Consider the following 17,979-nt stretch of genomic DNA (forward strand, 5'->3'; position numbering starts at 1 on the left):
CTCCAAAGAAGGAAACTCCACCACACTCCTTAGCAGCAAATTCCACTGTCGAACTGCTCTTAACTGTCAGGAAGTTCTTCCTAATGTTTAGGTGGAATCTTCTTTCTTGTAGTTTGGATCCATTGCTCCGTGTTCGCTTCTCTGGAGCAGCAGAAAACAACCTTTCTCCCTCCTCTATATAACATCCTTTTATATATATGAACATGGCTATCATATCACCCCTTAACCTCCTCTTCTCCAGGCTAAACATGCCCAGCTCCCTTAGCCGTTCCTCATAAGGCATCGTTTCCAGGCCTTTGACCATTTTGGTTGCCCTCCTCTGGACACGTTCCAGTTTGTCAGTGTCCTTCTTGAACTGTGGTGCCCAGAACTGGACACAGTACTCCAGGTGAGGTCTGACCAGAGCAGAACACAGTGGCACTATTACTTCCCTTGATCTAGATGCTATACTCCTATTGATGCAGCCCAGAATTGCATTGGCTTTTTTAGCTGCCGTGTCACACTGTTGGCTCATGTCAAGTTTGTGGTCAACCAAGACTCCTAGATAAAGTAGGAGGCAGTGATAAAGCAGGATATCAAATCCAAACAACAACAACTCCTCTTCCTCCTCCTCCTCCTCCTCCTCCTCCTCCTCCTCCTCCTCCTCCTCCTCCTCCTCCTCCTCTTCTTCTTCTTCTTCTTCTTCTTCTTCTTCTTCTTCTTCGTCCACGTGGGAAACAAGAACAAGGAAGGCCAAATGAATAATGAAACTGCTCCTCTTCCTTGCTCCTTTTTCACTCCCAAACAGCAGGCGCAGCTATCGGAGGCAGAAACGTCCTCGGCAGCAGCTGTTTCCGCCTCGCGCTGTAAATAGAATTATGCATTCTCGTCATGACTAATTAATGTTCCTGATTCAAGGAGATACAAGGTAGATTTGCATTCCACGTGTTACTGAATAACCTCCGTGTGTAATATCGCCTCCCTCCCCGGGCCTTTGTGCAGCTGCAGAGCTTCTCCCTCGGAGCTTCACGTCAGGCTTGCGTGACCAGTGACTCAACAGGCTGGCACAGCAAACCACCCATGCATTGGGGTTTGTCCAACTTGTGACAAAGGACCCCTAGCTCATATTATTATTATTATTATTATTATTATTATTATTATTATTATTATTATTATTATTATTTTGCAGTCTCAGGCAGGCTGATCGGATCTGCCAACCTTTTTTGTCCTCTCCTACATGACATAGTAGGATATAGGAAGCTGCCTTATCCACGACATGTATCATATGTGGTGGACATGTAGGAAGATCAAAGTGTTTTGGGGTTTAATTTACGATGAGTTTAAAAAAATGTTTGGAATAACCTTTTTAAAAAGACCAGAGGCATTTCTGTTAAGTATTGTTGGCAGGTTGCAGCTCGGACTTTGGTGGCAAAGGGGTATATAAACTTTGCGTATAAATTTTGTATACATGTTGAAAATTATATGATAATAAGCATTGTATTGTAATATGTTATTCTTTACCGATGTAACATAAGAACGTAAACAAACAAACAAACAAACAAATAAAGCAAGCTGCCTTATGCCTAGCCAGACCTCTAAGCGGTAGTCATTGAATCATAGAAGGGATTCCAAGGGTCATCTAGTCCAATCCTCTGCAATTCAGAGTTCCATATGAAAAAAACAACACCCTGATTATTCTTAGAATATGTTGGTTGTTTTAATGGGGCCAACCGTTTCTGCACGTGCTGTAGAGGGAAATGAGGGGCAGCTGGGTCTCCTCAGCCTGGGAAGGTAGCCCATCTTGGAGAAGGAGAACTTTGATCTGGAAGCTTCACTGCCTTGCAGGATATCTTCAGGAAGGCTCAGGAGTAAACCCTACAAAAATCCAGAATGGAGTCCCTAATACAACCGGATTGCTCCTTGCAACTCCTGCAGCCAAGCTGGGGCCAAACGTCTTGCTCTGCTTTCCTTTGGACCACATCAGTGAAGCCAAGAAGAGGGTCTTGTCATCTGGGCATCCCAGGACCTACATACAGGACAGATCCTGAAGCTGAGGCTCCAAGACTTTGGCCACCTCATGAGAAGAGAAGACTCCCTGGAAAAGACCCTGATGTTAGGAAAGATTGAGGGCACAAGGAGAAGGGGACGACAGAGGACGAGATGGTTGGACAGTGTTCTCAAAGCTACCAGCATGAGTCTGACCAAACTGCGGGAGGCAGTGGAAGACAGGAGTGCCTGGTGTGCTCTGGTCCACGGGGTCACAAAGAGTCGGACACGACTAAATGACTAAACAACAACAACACAGCCATTTGACTTCACGTTGGGAGAAGCACTCCATTGTCTCTCGAGACAGATGAAAGCCAACAGCAAGATCTTGCCCTGGGCAGCCCAAAACAACTCACAAACAACCAGAGTACTGAACCTGGGAACTAATGTCTTGAGGGTAGGGACCATATACAACATTTGCACTCTGTGTGTTCAGAGCCTCGAGCCAAGTGAATCCTTCGAAAGCTGGGGTTGCTCCCATGATCCTTTGCAGTTGGCTGGGCCAGGCGGCCATAGTAGCCCCTCCCTTGCTTTATACAATTGGCCGCTGCTACTCTCAGCATCTTACATGACCCAGACCCTGAAGAGATTTCTTCTGAGGTAGGACAATCTGGGGGAAGTCCCCAGGGCCAGGAAGAGAGGACTTTGACCCCTGAGCTTGGGAGACCCCATTCCTGAACAACAGTGAAGAAGAAGAAGAAGAGTTTGGATTTGATATCCCACTTTATCACTACCCTAAGGAGTCTCAAAGCAGCTAACATTCTCCTTTCCCTTCCTCCCCCACAACAAACACTCTGTGAGGTGAGTGGGGCTGAGAGACTTCAGAGAAGTGTGACTAGCCCAAGGTCACCCAGCAGCTGCATGTGGAGGAGCGGGGAATCAAACCCAGTTCACCAGATTACAAGTCTACCACTCTTAACCACTACACCACATTGGATCTCAGTGATCTCCGAACTTTATTTGCTTCCTTTATTTGTTTTGTCATTGCATTTTCTTACATTTGTACCCCAGCTTTCTTCCATCATAGAAGCCAAGATGGCGTACCTTTGGTTCCAAGCCACAACCTAGACACAAACATGCTCTGGGACAGGGGATAGAGAAGCCTTTCAGCTGCACCACTAGCCTACTTCTTTGCTCCCCAAAAGGGATCTAATTTATTTGCCTGTTTACTTGCGACCGATAGTCATTTGCTGGCTTGCTAAACCTTGCTGTATTGGCTGAACCTTTAATGACCTTTACATTCCACAATCTAATTTGATCGTGTACCAGCACATGCAGCCGACACAAATGGATGCTGATATTTGGCCAGTCTTCACATCTCATAGATAAGAAATGATCTGTCAGTGTCACTAACAAGTCCCGGGCCTCACACATAGTATGTTGCGCGCCGTACATTATGCGTACTCACTCATGAATAGGCAACATGTGTAGTCTTCGCCATATCAAGGAAGTGGAACTCTGGCGCCCTCTATGGGAGGTCAGAGGCACAAGGAATGAAGCGACGCAGAGCTGAGAAAGCTGCCTTTTAATTTTTTTAAGAGGTTCTGACGTAAAGCCGTGAAATTTTGTCAGAGAGAAGCCAGTGTCCCGGTCTGTTCATCAGAAGTCACACCCACCTCTCATTACAAAAAATAAAATTTAAAAAGGAATATACTAAGCCTTACCTGGTACAGGGCCTGCTTGTTTAGAGCATGGGTAGGGAATCTGCAGCCCCCCCAAAAGACAATGGACTCCACCTTCCATCATCCCTGAGCATGGTCCTTGCTGACTGGGGCTGATGGGAGTCCCCATATCTGGTTGTTGTTTTTTTAGAAAGCCCTTATCACACTGAATTCTCTGTCAAGGAACTCAGAACACTGCAATACCTCAAGGCACACCTCTCCCCATCTGAACTGATTCAGACCTTGTGATAATCACCAGAGGCACTTCTTCATGTACCTCCTCTGTGAGAGGTCCAGAGGGTTGCAACATGAGAACAGGCCTTTTCTGTGGTGGCTCCCCGTTTGTGGAATGCTCCCCCCCCCCAGGGAGGTTTGTCTGGCACCTTCGTTACACGTCTTTAGGTGCCAGGCGAAAACGTTTCTCTAAAACCAGGCCTTTGGCTGATTAAACAATCTATGGCCTTTTGTTTGTAGGAGCGGGGATTATTGGTTTGTTTCTGTTTATTATGTATTTTGTGTTCTCATATTGTATTTTTATGTTGGACTGCCCTGTGGCCTCTGGGCAGTATCCAAATTGAATAAGCAAGCAAGCAAGCAACATCTACAACTGAAGCCTGACATCAAAAGAGAATTGTGGGTCATGTTCTAGGAGGGGCGCTGAATTTCCCCAGGGCACAGTCTCAGGCTTACAACAACAGAGGCAGGGACTCTCTGGCCCACTAGCCTAAGTAGGTCTCGCTGCAAATAGGCTATTGTAGAGTTGGCAAAGGTTCAGAAAAGGGCAAGGAGTGACTGCTCTATGCAGGGAGGCAGACAGCAGTCATGAACACTCTTCAGAAACTGGGTTTTGCCCCTCAAGCCCTTCTAAGGCTGGGCTCGGGCCAAGCAAAAGCAATGGTTAGGCAAAGAATTATAGACACCGAGAGACAACAGGACTTCTTAAGGTGCCCCGATTACAAAATTGTAGAAATTGAGAGATACATAGCTGCACCAGCAGCATATCTCTTTTTTCTTGTATCCAAAAATGCAAGAAGGGCTTTTACACTCGCCAGAAGCTCGGTTCTGCCCTCGCCGGTCTTGGAAGTATCCTTTAAAAAAGTCCCATATGACTGCAGAATTTGTGCCTGTCCTTTGGGGGATATAGGAAGCCCTGAACACATATTTTTTTAGATGTCCCTTTTACAATGAAGCATGTAGAGAAACCATTGACACCCTGCTGGGGAGGCTTGCTGACCTCCCGGTAAAGCAAAAATTCGATCTTCTCCTGTTAGGCAAAGACCACAAGATGACCTGGTTTGTCGCCAGATTCTGCACACAGATCTGTAGGCACAGACCATCCCCCGACTCAATCTAGTTTGTTAAGAAAATTCCCAAACCTGGATCCACGGGCGACTTTGGGTCATTTCTCTAAGGTAATCTATTTTAAAGTTTTTATGTGTTTATATGCCTATCACTTCTTGCAGTCCATGGGACTCTCAAGAGTCTCCTCCAGCACCATAATTCAAAAGCATCACCGAAGAATTTATGCTTTTGAATTATGGTGCTGAAGGAGACTTGAGAGTCCCATGGACTGCAAGAAGATCAAACCTATCCATTCTGAAGGAAACCAGCCCTGAGTGCTCACTGGAAGGACAGATCCTGAAGCTGAGGCTCCAATACTTTGGCCACCTCATGAGAAGAGAAGACTCCCTGGAAAAGACCCTGATGTTGGGAAAGATGGAGGGCACAAGGAGAAGGGGACAAGAGAGGATGAGATGGTTGGACAGTGTTCTTGAAGCTACCAGCCTGAGTTTGACCAAACTGTGGGAGGCAGTGGAAGACAGGAGTGCCTGGTGTGCTCTGGTCCATGGGGTCACGAAGAGTCGGACACGACTAAACAACTAAACAACAACATGCCTATCACACCTTTAAACTTAAAATCCATTGTTGTATATTGTTTTAAATGTTTGTTTTGCTATTGGGATTGTAGTTCCATTTGTGTTTCTCAAGCTGGTCTCTGACCGTAATAAATTTCATGTCATGTCATGACTGCTCTATGAGTGCAAGGCAAGGCACTGCTAAGCATGGAACCAGCCAAATGGCTCTGGGAAGCGCAAGATCGGGACCACACATCATTTTATATACCTGTACCATGTTTCCTCTTTCTCATTTAGAGGAATAGCACCTCCAACAGGCAAGACTAAACATAGTCATTGATAGCTATAGTCTTCCTGAATCAGTCTAATCCTCTTTCAAAGCCCTCCAAGTTGGAGCCATCTTGTGGGAACAAATTCCATGGTTTAACTCTGTACCTGGTGAGAATGCTTTAAATTTTGCATGTCCTGACTCTTCCAACATCCAATTTCGTTGGATGCCCCTGAGTGCTAGTATTATGGGTGAGGGAGAAAGCTCGAGGATGTAAGATGAGTCGGTTGACTCAGGTCAACAGACCATCAAGTCCACCATCTTGTTCTCACAGTGGCTGACCAGATGCCTGTGGGAAGCCTGCAATCATCTCTTCATCCACTGTCACCACTCCATCAATCATTTACACGCCTCTTACTCAACTTTTCTCTAAATGGGACAGCCCCAGATGTTGTAACCATGGTTCATAGGGGAGTTTCTCCACCCCTTTAATCATTTTGGTCGCCCGTTTCTGAAACTTCTCCAGCTCTATAATACCATTGTTGAGTTGAGGCAATCAGAATGGTGCACTGTATTTCCAAAGCGGTTGCACCATAGATTCAAATACTAGCTTAAGACAGTGGTTCGCAATTACCGCATTTTTTGCACCATAACACTCACTTTTTTCCTCCTAGAAATTAAAGGGGAAATGTCTGTGTGTGTTATGGAGGGAATGCCTACGGGTGGTGGTGGGGATCTGCTGCAGTCGTGAGCAGAGGATCCATGGTTCCCCTTCCTTCCCTCCTCCGTGGCTCACTTTGAAACAGCAAAGCGGGAGAAGAGCCACTGAGTGGGGAGGAGAGAGGGACAGAGAGCCTGCTTGCTTTAAAGGAGCAAAGTGGGAGAGGAAAGGAGCCACTTACACTCATGTAAGTGGCTCCTGTCCGGTTGGCTCCTTTAAAGAGCCTGCGCGTGTTCCTTCTCCCCTTAAACCCCTCTTCTGCATTATTAGCAGCATCCTTCTCCACACACCCCACGCGTGTCCCTTGTCCCTTGAGTGCTTTTCCTTCCCTCCCCACTTAAAACATGGTTGCAAAGCACGGATCCACATGGATCCTCAGGATTTCTGCACTGGGTCCCCCAAATTCACCATCAGATCACATAGCATGTCCATGGCTACAGCTTGCACCAAAAAAATCATGCACCCACTGATGCCTGGGGCCGCAGTGGTGCAAAAACATGGTTACAAAGCATGGGTCCACATGGATCCTCAGGATTTTTGCATTGGGCTACTCCAAACTCACCGTCAGATCACATGTCTGTGGCCACAGCATGAACCACAAAAATCATATATCCACTGTTTCGTTTAGAATATTTATTTTCTTGTTTTCCTCCTCTAAAAACTACGTGCGTGTTATGGTTGGGTGTGTGTTATAGAGCGAAAAATACGGTAGCTAAGTGCTGCGTACCCTGTTTTTCAAAAGCCAACCCATGGACCCCCTACTTTCGAAAATGTCAACATCGTCACAATAGATCTTGCTGTGTGAATAGTGCCACAATACCTGCAATGCGCTCTACGCTAGTAGCCAAAATGTGTGACAAAGGTAAGATGCAAGGTACTTGGAATCCCATAATACTCTTAGGGCTACCCAGAACCATATACAGTGGAACCTTGGTTCTCAAACACCTTGGTACTCGAACATTTCAGCTCCTGAACACCAAAAATCCAGAAGTAAGTGTTCCGGTTTCCGAACTTTTTTTGGAAGCCGAACATCCGATGTGGCTGTCGGCTATTGTTTCCGGGACACCTGCGCCAATCGGAAGCCGCGCCTTGGTTTTCGAATGTTTCGGAAGTCATACGGACTTCTGGAACAGATTAGGTTCAAGAACCAAGGTACCACTGTATCTACACAAGAAGGGCCTGCTGGATACGGCCCAAAGTCCACCTAGTCCAGCATGCTGTTCTCATAGTGATCAGCCAGATAGCTCTGGGAAATGCTTAAGCAGGATCTGACTACAACAGTATTCTCCCCACTCCTGATTCCCAGGAATTGAAGGCCCAGTGAGCCCACAGCCAGTGGAGGCTAAGGCATGGAAGATGCGAAAAACTACAGGACAAACACATTGGGGTTAAACAGGCCATAACTTTATTGATTACAATAAAAAAAAATTCCTTCCAGTAGCACCTTAAAGACCAACTAAGTTAGTTCTTGGTATGAGCTTTCGTGTGCATGCACACTTCTTCAGATACACATTGATTATTGATTACAGATGGGTTTATTGATTACAGATGGGAATAGGTTTGAGCGTAGGAATTGGGTGTGTATACTGTACTGAATCATCCAGCCCATCTGCTGGTTGATTATTTGGCAGGGTCAATCCTGGGTTAATGATCACCCTTTGATGTACCTCAAATTGGGTAATCCCTGCAAGATTGCCATTTTGTGTGTGTGTGTGTGTGTGTGTGTGTGTGTGTGTGTGTGTGCTGTGGCCCATCAGCCCCCATCTGGGCCTCAGGACAGAAGCATCTCTCCCTTGCCCCTTTAAGGAGGTGCCCCAATTTCTCGGAGGTGCCCCAATTTCCCACCCATCTGTCTTGACTAAGGATCCAACCCAACATCTTAGCTGCCAACAAGTTGTGACAATTGCTGTGAGGTAGGCAATTTGTCTGAAGGAGAATTTGTTCCTGGACCCACATAAAGTGACCAAATATTTCCATAGCAAGTTTACCACATAACATGCAGTATGGGGGGGCAGGGGAGGGGGGAATCCAACACTGACTGGGACACAGAGTCCTGGGCATGGCTGGCTTTATAGCCAGAGAGCTGAACGGAGGGGGAAAGTTTCCCCCTTGGTCCACTACCCAAGCCACACCCTCATCTCCCCTATGGAAAAGGTCCAGCAACCTGTGTGGTTGGTGGAGGAGGGTATGACATCATCCTCCGGCCGTGCAGGGAGCAGAAGACCACCCTGGCTTGGCCACAGTCGTGCTGAACCTCAATCACTGCTCCCGGCCAGGCTGATGGTAAGCTGACCCTGGCATTCAAAGGCATACAGCTTCTGACAGTAGAGGTACCACATAGCCAGTGATGCTGGTAGACAGTGCTAGTCTTACCCTCCAAGCATCTGTCTAACCTCCTTTTAAAGCCATCCAAGTTGGTGGCCATCACTGCATCTTGTGGGGAAGAGTTCCATAGTTTAACTATGTACAGTGGTACCTTGGTTCTCAAACTTAATCCGTTCCAGAAGTCTGTTCCAAAACCAAAAGCGTTCCAAAACCAAGGTGCGCTTTCCCATAGAAAGCAATGCAAAATGGATTAATCCCTTCCAGGCTTTCAAAAACAACCCCTAAAACAGCAATTTAACATGAATCTTACTATCTAACGAGACCATTGATCCATAAAATGAAAGCAATAAACCATGTACTGCAGTCACACAAACAATCAATCGGTAGCTGAACTGGGTTCCACACAATCACAAAAACAAAACAAAAAGAGCCACAAAAACACAAAATAAAGAGCAAAAACAGACAGACCTCAGTGTAACACTCAAAACAGAATTGTGGCACTCAAAACGGAAGTGTGGCGCTCAAATTGGAAGTGTAACACTCAAAATGGAGCACATTTGGCATCCGAAAAAGGTTCGCAAAAACCAGAACACTTACTTCTGGGTTTGCAGTGTTTGGGTTCCAAGTTGTTTGAGTACCAAGGCATTTGAGAACCAAGGTACCACTGTACTGCATGAATAAGTCCTGTTCCATTTTCTCTCCATCGTGCATGATTTTATACCTCATATAAGTTGTTATGTCTGAACACAACCTTCCAGTAAGCAAGTATCCTGGATCTGATCAAGCAAGGTGGTTGAACTGGAAGAACTCATGAAGGGTCTGGGCAGATTTATGGTCCTGGAGAATGGAGTGCCTCAGTATCTCCTGTGGGAACACACAGGAAGAACAACCACAGCGACAGACAAGGGTTGAGGAGGTTAGAAGATGTCCTGGTCTGAGCAGGGAGTTTCTCTGGGACACCTAAGTTTGCAGGTCAGTCTGTTGACCACAACACAGTGCTGCTCTCACACGCCTTTGAGTTATTATTATTGCGTGAACAAACTGTGTAGAGAAGAAATCCATCCTTAATGGTCATGGGAGCAGAACTCGTGAGGTAACCCTGAGAAATAGATGTTCTTTTCCCAGCCTTAGATGTGGGTGGATGCTTCAACCCGTGTTAATTAAAAAACCCCTGCAGAATACAGGATGAGACACTTTTTTAAACTACCTTACACCACCCTCTGGCAAATGGGGAATGTAATTAAACAAATACCACAGAGTAGGTGGCTGTACCAAGCACCTGGATGGTATGGCGTATGTCTGTAGGAGGCAAGAAGCTGAACTATCCTCCCACCTTCAAGAACACTCAAGAAAAGTGGGTCACGGTGTCTGATCTCAAGGGTCTATGAGGCAATCCGTCACGTGGCCTTGTACACAGGGTCAAAACATACCTGATTTTTAAAAAGGCGAGGGCAGCGTGCAAGTGGCCATCTGGATATTCCACATCCAAGAGACTGTGTTGTTGTTTTTGTTGATATTATTAAATAAATTGTGAATTAATATATAGTATAAGGTAAAGGGACCCCTGACCATTAGGTCCAGTCATTACCGACTCTGGGGTTGTGGCGCTCATCTCACTTTATTGGCCGAGGGAGCCGGCGTACAGCTTCCGGGTTATGTGGCCAGCATGACTAAGCCACTTCTGGCGAACCAGAGCAGCGCACGGAAACGCTGTTTACCTTCCCGCCAGAGAGCTACCTATTTATCTACTTGTACTTGATGTGCTTTCGAACTGCTAGGTTGGCAGGAAATATACAGTATGGCTTAATGCAAAAAAGGCTTCGAAGCAGTTTACAAAGTTTTATGAACAGTTGTCTTTGAAGGGCCCTTCTACCAGGCTTGGCTAAAGCTGGAATGAGATCTTGCCTAATGGGGTCCATTTTGATGAGTTTCTGAAGACTCTGGAGTGGAAGAAGAAGCCACAGTATTTTCCTTCCAGGCTGCATCATGACTGAATCCTCCATTGATTCCCTTTGGCCTGGCCTTGCTGCAAAGAGGGATGAATGGATCCTTTCCTTGACTGGCCAGTAGGTCAGTCCTATGTTTTGTTTTTCCTGAAATCTGGTTTAGCTAAGGCCACATTTGAATGGTTATGTTACCACTTTCAACAACCATGCCTTACCCCCAAAAGATTCTGGGGAGCTGTGGTTTGTTAAGGGTGCTGAGAGTTGTTTGCCCTGTTCCCCCACCCCCAGAGCTACAATTCCCAGAGTGGTTTAGCAATCAAGCCCTCTTTCCCGGGGAACTCTGAAAAGTGAGAGGTGCTGTTGCCACTCCTTAGTAGCAAAAGGAAATGAAAACTAGATCTGATGGCTGGAGATCTCTGATCAGCTCTCCTGCACTTCATTAAAGGGTTAAATGCAGCTGCTTGGGTCCTTGTCACCACAGGAGGAGATGTCCAAGCTTTCCAGTGTGCTTCCTTCCCAGTCTGGTTGATGTTTGTTCCTATTCAATGGTAAACCACAGTTTTCCCCAGGGAATGTGGCAGGATTAAAGAAATGCTTCTCAGACCCATGCCTAGACGTTTTGGGGTTACCAGACTCATATAAGCGGCTAGCCGAGAAGCTCAGTGTGTGCTGCATCTCTGACCACATGACTCTTACAAGCCTTTATTGTGTTACCATACCAATAATTTAGGGACCTTCAAGCATTTTAACGAAGCTAAGTTTTATTGTTTGTGCAATGTTTTCCATACAACATTCAGAAAACATGGGCAATAAAACTTTGCTTAGTTTCAGTGGTGAAAGTCCCTAAATCAGGGGTACAGGAACACAAGAAAGGCTTGTAAGAGCCATGCGGTCTGAGCTGCAAGCAACTAGCTCAAAAGCTCTTCATGCATTGACCTTCTCAGATACGCTGGGGAATAAAGGGTTGATTACCTAATCCCTCCCAAGGTGAGGAAGAGTGACCTAACCAAGCCTGGCAGGACAGCTTACTCTATGGCATTAACCCCTTCATGCATGAATTAGACTTAAGCATGTTGGTTATATGAGGCTGGTTATCACTCAGAAGTCTTGGGACAAATGGAAGAAACCACAAACCCAACACAAGTATGTCTGAGCCCCGAATCAGCCCTCTAAGTCCCTCAATTTTTCCCTCTCCAGACATTCTGTTTGCCCTAGTACAAATCTGTTTTTCTTCTAACGGCAAACAATGGGTTCTGACCCAGGAACAGTCATTGGTCCGTTGTGACCCAGCCTTTCCCATATTCCACTCTAGTGGACTGAGCGGAAGGGTTCCGAATGCTATGATGATCAGAGGAAGGAAGAGTATTTGTGCCTCGTAGGATACCACAAACTGGCTAACCACAAAGTTAACCAGTGTCACGGGTAGCAGGAAAGTGGATTTAATAGATTGGTTCTGATGCAGTTTTTTTTTTTTTTAAAAAAGGAATAATCTGAGCATTCTATCCATGTTTCAAGTAAAACCCAGGTCTATTCGAATTAACTATCTCAGCACTTTGTGATGCAAAGGTGGGAGGGGAAGGAGGAAAAGTAGTGATATTATTAATTCATCACAGCAGATGGGCTGTCAATATTACTCAGGTACGGTACATTATTGCGAGCAAGTTAAAAGTAGGTCAGCAGAAGCCAGCAAGCTAAAGAGACTAATAATGCTTTCTGCTGGTAGACATTCATCTACCGCAGGGCTTGTGCTTTATGTGCTGGCATCAACATGAGATAAGAATTTTGATTTGTGGAGTTCGGAGATCACATTTCTACAGGGGGTGGGGAGGGGGAGGAAGAAAATAAAAAGAGGCAGTCTGCTCTTTTCCCCATTGGAACCATTTAGCTCCGTGTTTTTGATAAATGGACAAAGCGAATCCTGCTAAAACTCTGAGATTTATAACAAGAGGGTATTTATATAAAAAAACAAAAAAAACTGGGCAGATTTAGAGGTGAAAGGGAGAGTGATCTGTCAGTTTGCAAATCGTATCGGAGGACGCTCGGAGATTTTCCGCCATCTATATTTTTTGAATGATCTGCGTAACAGTGTGATTTGTGGGGCAGGAAGCCAAGCTATATAGGAAGAAGTGGGGTTTTATTGAAGGCATGGGGCTTGAAACAAGTGGATGAGCAGCACAAGGCAATTCTCCTCCTCCCAATACGATCATCAAGAGATTTCACAAACGGTAGCAAAATCCTTTTAGCTGAAAATACCTCCATAGATCAAAGAGGACCAATTTTTGGGGGTGGGGATAGGGAAACAATCGGAATGGTACACAGTATTCCAAATGTGGTTGCGCCATAGATTTGTGTAATGGCCTAAGATATTGGCAATGTTATTTTCAATTCCTTTCCTAATGATCCCTAGCACGGAATTACAGTGGTGCCTCGCAAGACGAAAAAAATCCGTTCTGTGATTCTCTTCGTCTAGCGTTTTTTTCGTCTTGCGAAGCAAGCCCATTGACGGATTAGCGGATTAGCGGATTAGCGCTATTAGCGGCTTTTAGCGGCTTATCTGCTGATCGGATCAGCTGATAAGCGGCTTAGCGGCTTAGAAAAAGGGGGGGAGGAAAAAAACCCAGCAGGAACTCGCAAGACATTGTCGTCTTGCGAAGCAAGCCCATAGGAAATTCGTTTTGCGAAGCACCTCCAAAACGGAAAACTCTTTCGTCTAGCGAGTTTTCCGTCTTGCGAGGCATTCGTCTTGCGGGGCACTACTGTAATCCTTTTTCGCAACTGCCACACACAGGGTTGACATACCGTATTTTTCGCTCTATAAGATGCACCAGACCACAAGACGCACCTAGTTTTGGGAGGAGGAAAACAAGAAAAAAAAAATCTGAATCTCAGAGGCCAGAACAGCAAGAGGGATCGCTGTGCAGTGAAAGCAGCAATCCCTCTTGCTGTTCTGGCTTCTGGGATAGCTGCGCAGCCTGCATTTGCTCCATAAGACACAGAGACATTTCCCCTTACTTTTTAGGAAGGAAAAAGTGAGTCTTATAGAGCAAAAAGTACGGTATTTATCGTGCTGTTCAATGTCTTATCAGCTTTGCATGCAAAAGGTCCCATGTTCAAACTTCTGTTTCTAGGTGTGTTTGAGAAATTTTTATTTTGTCTGGCCACTTTCCCCAGGAAAAACTGTTCTGAATCAGAAGGAACGTCAGTTGGGTTTTCTGCAGATTGATGTTTGCATGTCGAGGTCCCCTAAGCCACCCCTAAATGATTCACAATTCACACATATTTTTTGTTAAAGGTTTTTGGCATAATTTTGGCCACAACTTTATTAAAATACATTAATGTGAGTGGTTGCTTAGGCATTGGTTATGACTATCTGTCCCCACGCTCAGGGACAGAACTGACTTCTGGATTCCAGCGAAAGCCAGTAAGGGAAAACAATATTGGGGAGAGCATGGAGCCGGGCACCAGACCCTCACCTCTCCCTGCATGCTCCTGGGGGCTTGCGCAGCCCTAAGCCCCATTCAGGGGTATGGATGAAAGAATGGCAAGCCCCTGGATTCCTTTAATGGAATCCCTTGCAGCAGCAGTATTGGAGGGGCAGGCACCGCCAATCCATATCCCTCCACCAACCAGTTCCTAAACCAATTTCTAATCGCAACCTTACAAGTTGTGACGATTTGCTACGCAGTAGGCAAAAACCAAATGGCGCCAGCCAATCAGCCAAATGGACAAAATTCCTACCAGGCCCCTGCCCCCAAAGCAGATGACCCCATGACAGGCATAGCAAGGTTAATGCAATAGCCCTAGATTAGGGAGGGTGGGCGGGTGATCTGATGTACGCAGAAAAAGAGCCCTGTCAGTGCTGCATGACTTGATTTTATAACCTTTGGTCCGTCCCCCTAAATGGCAACACCAAAATTTGCCCAGTAACCCAACCGCCCAATCACTGTGGATGGTCATCCATGCTAACCCGCCCAGCAACAGAGGGGTGGCCTGTTCAGACCCCAGTGCAACATGTGCTCTCTAGGAAGGAGAACACACTTTGTTGCAATTCTGAAGTCAACGGCAGGTTTTCCCCGGGGAAGCGATGGTTCAAAAGAAAAATCTGAAAGGCCCGTGGCTACAAATCATGGGACAAGTGGAAGTGTGGATGAACCCTCTGTCCCCAGCATCTCTAGGTAGGGCTGGAAGAAACCTTGCCTGAAACCCCTGAGATCTGTTGCCAGTACACAATAGTGAGCTAATGTCATGGTCAGGTCTACGGGCAATCCAAGTCCCTGCTGAGGACATCAGGACCAGGGGCAAGATGGTGGGGTGGGAGCAGGAACGAGAGTCCAGGAGCCAGGGGTCCGAGGGTCAGGAAGCAGGGAGTCACAAAGTCAAGGGTCCAAGGGTCAAGAAGCAAGGAGTCATGAAGTCAAGGGTCCGAGGGTTGACAAGCAAGGAGTCACGAAGCCGAGGTCTGAGGATCAGAAAGCAAGAAGCCAAACGCAGCAAGGCAGGAAATGAGTTGCTGTGGCAAAGAGCCGAAGGGAAATGCTGACCTTATATCCCTTCCCTTGCTACCAGGTGCAGTTAATTACCAAGCGGCCTCCCCTGTGCAGCCATACCTTGCCTCTCCAGAGCAAACTTAGGAAGGCCCCAGTCCTGCAAAGTCCTACTGGTCACAGGGCCTGGCTCCTGCACGCACTCCTGACAGCTAAATGGACAAATGTTCCAACTTGGTATAAGGCAGCTCCCTATGCTCCTGCCAGAAGCTTGTACCCATGCCAATAATAGCCAAAATGTGTGGAAAATATAAGGATCTGGGGATGTACACTGTAAAATAAGTGTTGGGCCACCTCAGATGTTACAACTGATGTTGCATTTCAAGGCAAACCTACCCAGTTTGAACGTTACAAAACAATTCAAAGAGTGAAACACAGACCTATCCTTTGATGTTTGCACTTTTACAAGTTATGCAATGTGTTTCTACAGCAAAGTCATGTGTACAGATAATCACATACTGGAACACCGTGTGTGTAGATTGACAAATAGCCCAATGTGCTAGAACACGGCTCCCCATGTTTGTGAAGCATTTCTCTTATGTAAGCCTTACAGCAGCTCTGTGAAGTTGTTGGCATCCAATGGAGGAGTGCGCCTTTGAGGGTGAAGTCAAAACGTTGGAGAGTTACATCGCCTGCTGAGGCTGTAGAGACCAACACAGGAGAGACATGTTTTGTTGCAGCTGGGGCAGATGAAGGTGTCCGGTTGTGTTGCAGCAGATGCACCAGGGCGCTTCTTCTCTCTGCGCTCCTTCCAGCAGCCACTCCTCCTCTCGTCACCTGTCTGTCTCACCTGTGGTCTTCTACAAGGGTTTCCTCCTCTGGTCTCCTGTCTGTCTCACCTGTGGTCTTCTACAAGGGTTTCCTCCTCTGGTCACCTGTCTGTCTCACCTGTGGTCTTCTACAAGGGTTTCCTCCTCTGGTCACCTGTCTGTCTCACCTGTGGTCTTCTACAAGGGTTTCCTCCTCTGGTCACCTGTCTGTCTCACCTGTGGTCTTCTACAAGGGTTTCCTCCTCTGGTCTCCTGTGTGTCTCACCTGTGGTCTTCTACAAGGGTTTCCTCCTCTGGTCACCTGTCTGTCTCACATGTGGTCTTCTACAAGGGTTTCCCACATGGCAGGGCTGATTCTGCCAGCCTTCATGTCTTGTTCGCAGGAACCTTTGTAACACAGAGTTGGCCTGCCAACGGGCCAAGTGCAAGAAGCCAGTTCCCCATAGAGCACGTGCTTGGGGTTCCCCCCCATCTTCCATTCTGCAGACATGACCAAGTCAACTTAGATGCTGCTGAGACAGGGATGCAAAAATGCTGGGAATGTGGGCTTAGGAGAGCACATCTTTGCATGAAACTGTCCTTCCATGTGAAGCCAAACATTTGTAGAGTAGTTCAGTATGACTGTCTGCATACCCCAGGGGGCTGGGGCCAAGTCAGATAGACAACCTTTGGCCAAGGCCAGCAATTGCATTCAATTTGTGGGCAAAACTTGAATTGGGGCTTATCTCCAATAATAATAATAATAATAATAATAATAATAATAATAATAATAATAATAATAATAATTTATTATTTATACCCCGCCCATCTGGCTGGGCCTCCCCAGCCACTCTGGGCGGCTTCCATAAAAACCAAAAATACAGTAAAATATCACATGTTAAAAACTTCCCTGAACAGGGCTGCCTTAAGATGTCTTCTGAATGTCAGGTAGTTGTTTATCACTTTGACATCTGCTGGAAGGGCGTTCCACAGGGCGGGCGCCACTACCGAGAAGGCCCTCTGCCTGGTTCCCTGTAGCTTTGCTTCTCGCAATGAGGGAACCGCCAGAAGGCCCTCGGCGCTGGTCCTCAGCATCCGGGCAGAATGATGGGGGTGGAGACGCTCCTTCAGGTATACTGGACCGAGGCCGTTTAGGGCTTTAAAGGTCAGCACCAACACTTTGAATTGTGCTCGGAAACGTACTGGGAGCCAATGTAGGTCTTTCAAGACCGGTGTTATATGGTCTCCTACTTCTGCAGTTGCTCTATTGCCTATTTAGCATGCTCTAGATATGTACTAAGGGACATGGATGGCTCTATCAGTTAAGCCACAGAGCCTAGGACTTGCTGATCAGAAGGTCGGCGGTTCGAATCCCTGCAACGGGGTGAGCTCCCATGGCTCGGTCCCAGCTCCTGCCAACCTAGCAGTTCGAAAGGATGTCAAAGTGCAAGTAGATAAATAGGTACCGCTCTGGCGGGAAGGTAAACGGCGTTTCCGTGCACTGCTCTGGTTCGCCAGAAGCGGCTTAGTCATGCTGGCCACATGACCTGGAAGCTGTACACTGGCTCCCTCGGCCAATAAAGCGAGATGAGCGCCGCAACCCCAGAGTTGGTCACGACTGGACCTAATGGTCAGGGGTCCCTTTACCTTTTTAGATATGTATTTATGCTGGCCTATGACCATGATAAAGATGTACCTGGTTCACTTGCCTCAAAATCCCTTTGCCACCTGTACCTCCAGATCAGCCAAACCTGGTGCCCTCTGGAGATTTTGCACCACAACTCCCATCAGCCTGAGCCAGCATGACCAGTGGCCAGGTATAATGCAACTAGAGTCCAACGACATTGGTAGGTCTGCAGGCTGGGGGATCTTACTCCAAATCGA

General features: G+C 46.7%; 1 long non-coding RNA gene across 3 annotated transcripts in view; it reads left to right on the top strand.

Moving 5' to 3' along the window:
* LOC308595894 overlaps window positions 1-17,979 on the top strand; it is a 43,722-nt gene that overhangs the window by 20,151 nt on the left and 5,592 nt on the right. Inside the window, exon 1 of one of the 3 annotated variants that reach the window (XR_014012190.1) lies at window positions 10,726-10,926. The exons of 1 other annotated variant lie outside the window; for it this stretch is intronic. This is a non-coding gene — a long non-coding RNA (uncharacterized lncRNA). Of the gene's footprint in view, window positions 1-10,725; window positions 10,927-17,794; window positions 17,943-17,979 lie in introns of those variants that run through there. One more of the 3 variants, XR_014012191.1, reaches the window with a different exon arrangement.

The sequence above is a fragment of the Podarcis bocagei genome (assembly GCF_964188305.1).
Source record: "Podarcis bocagei genome assembly, chromosome: 10".
In the NCBI taxonomy this organism is placed as follows: domain Eukaryota; kingdom Metazoa; phylum Chordata; class Lepidosauria; order Squamata; family Lacertidae; genus Podarcis; species Podarcis bocagei.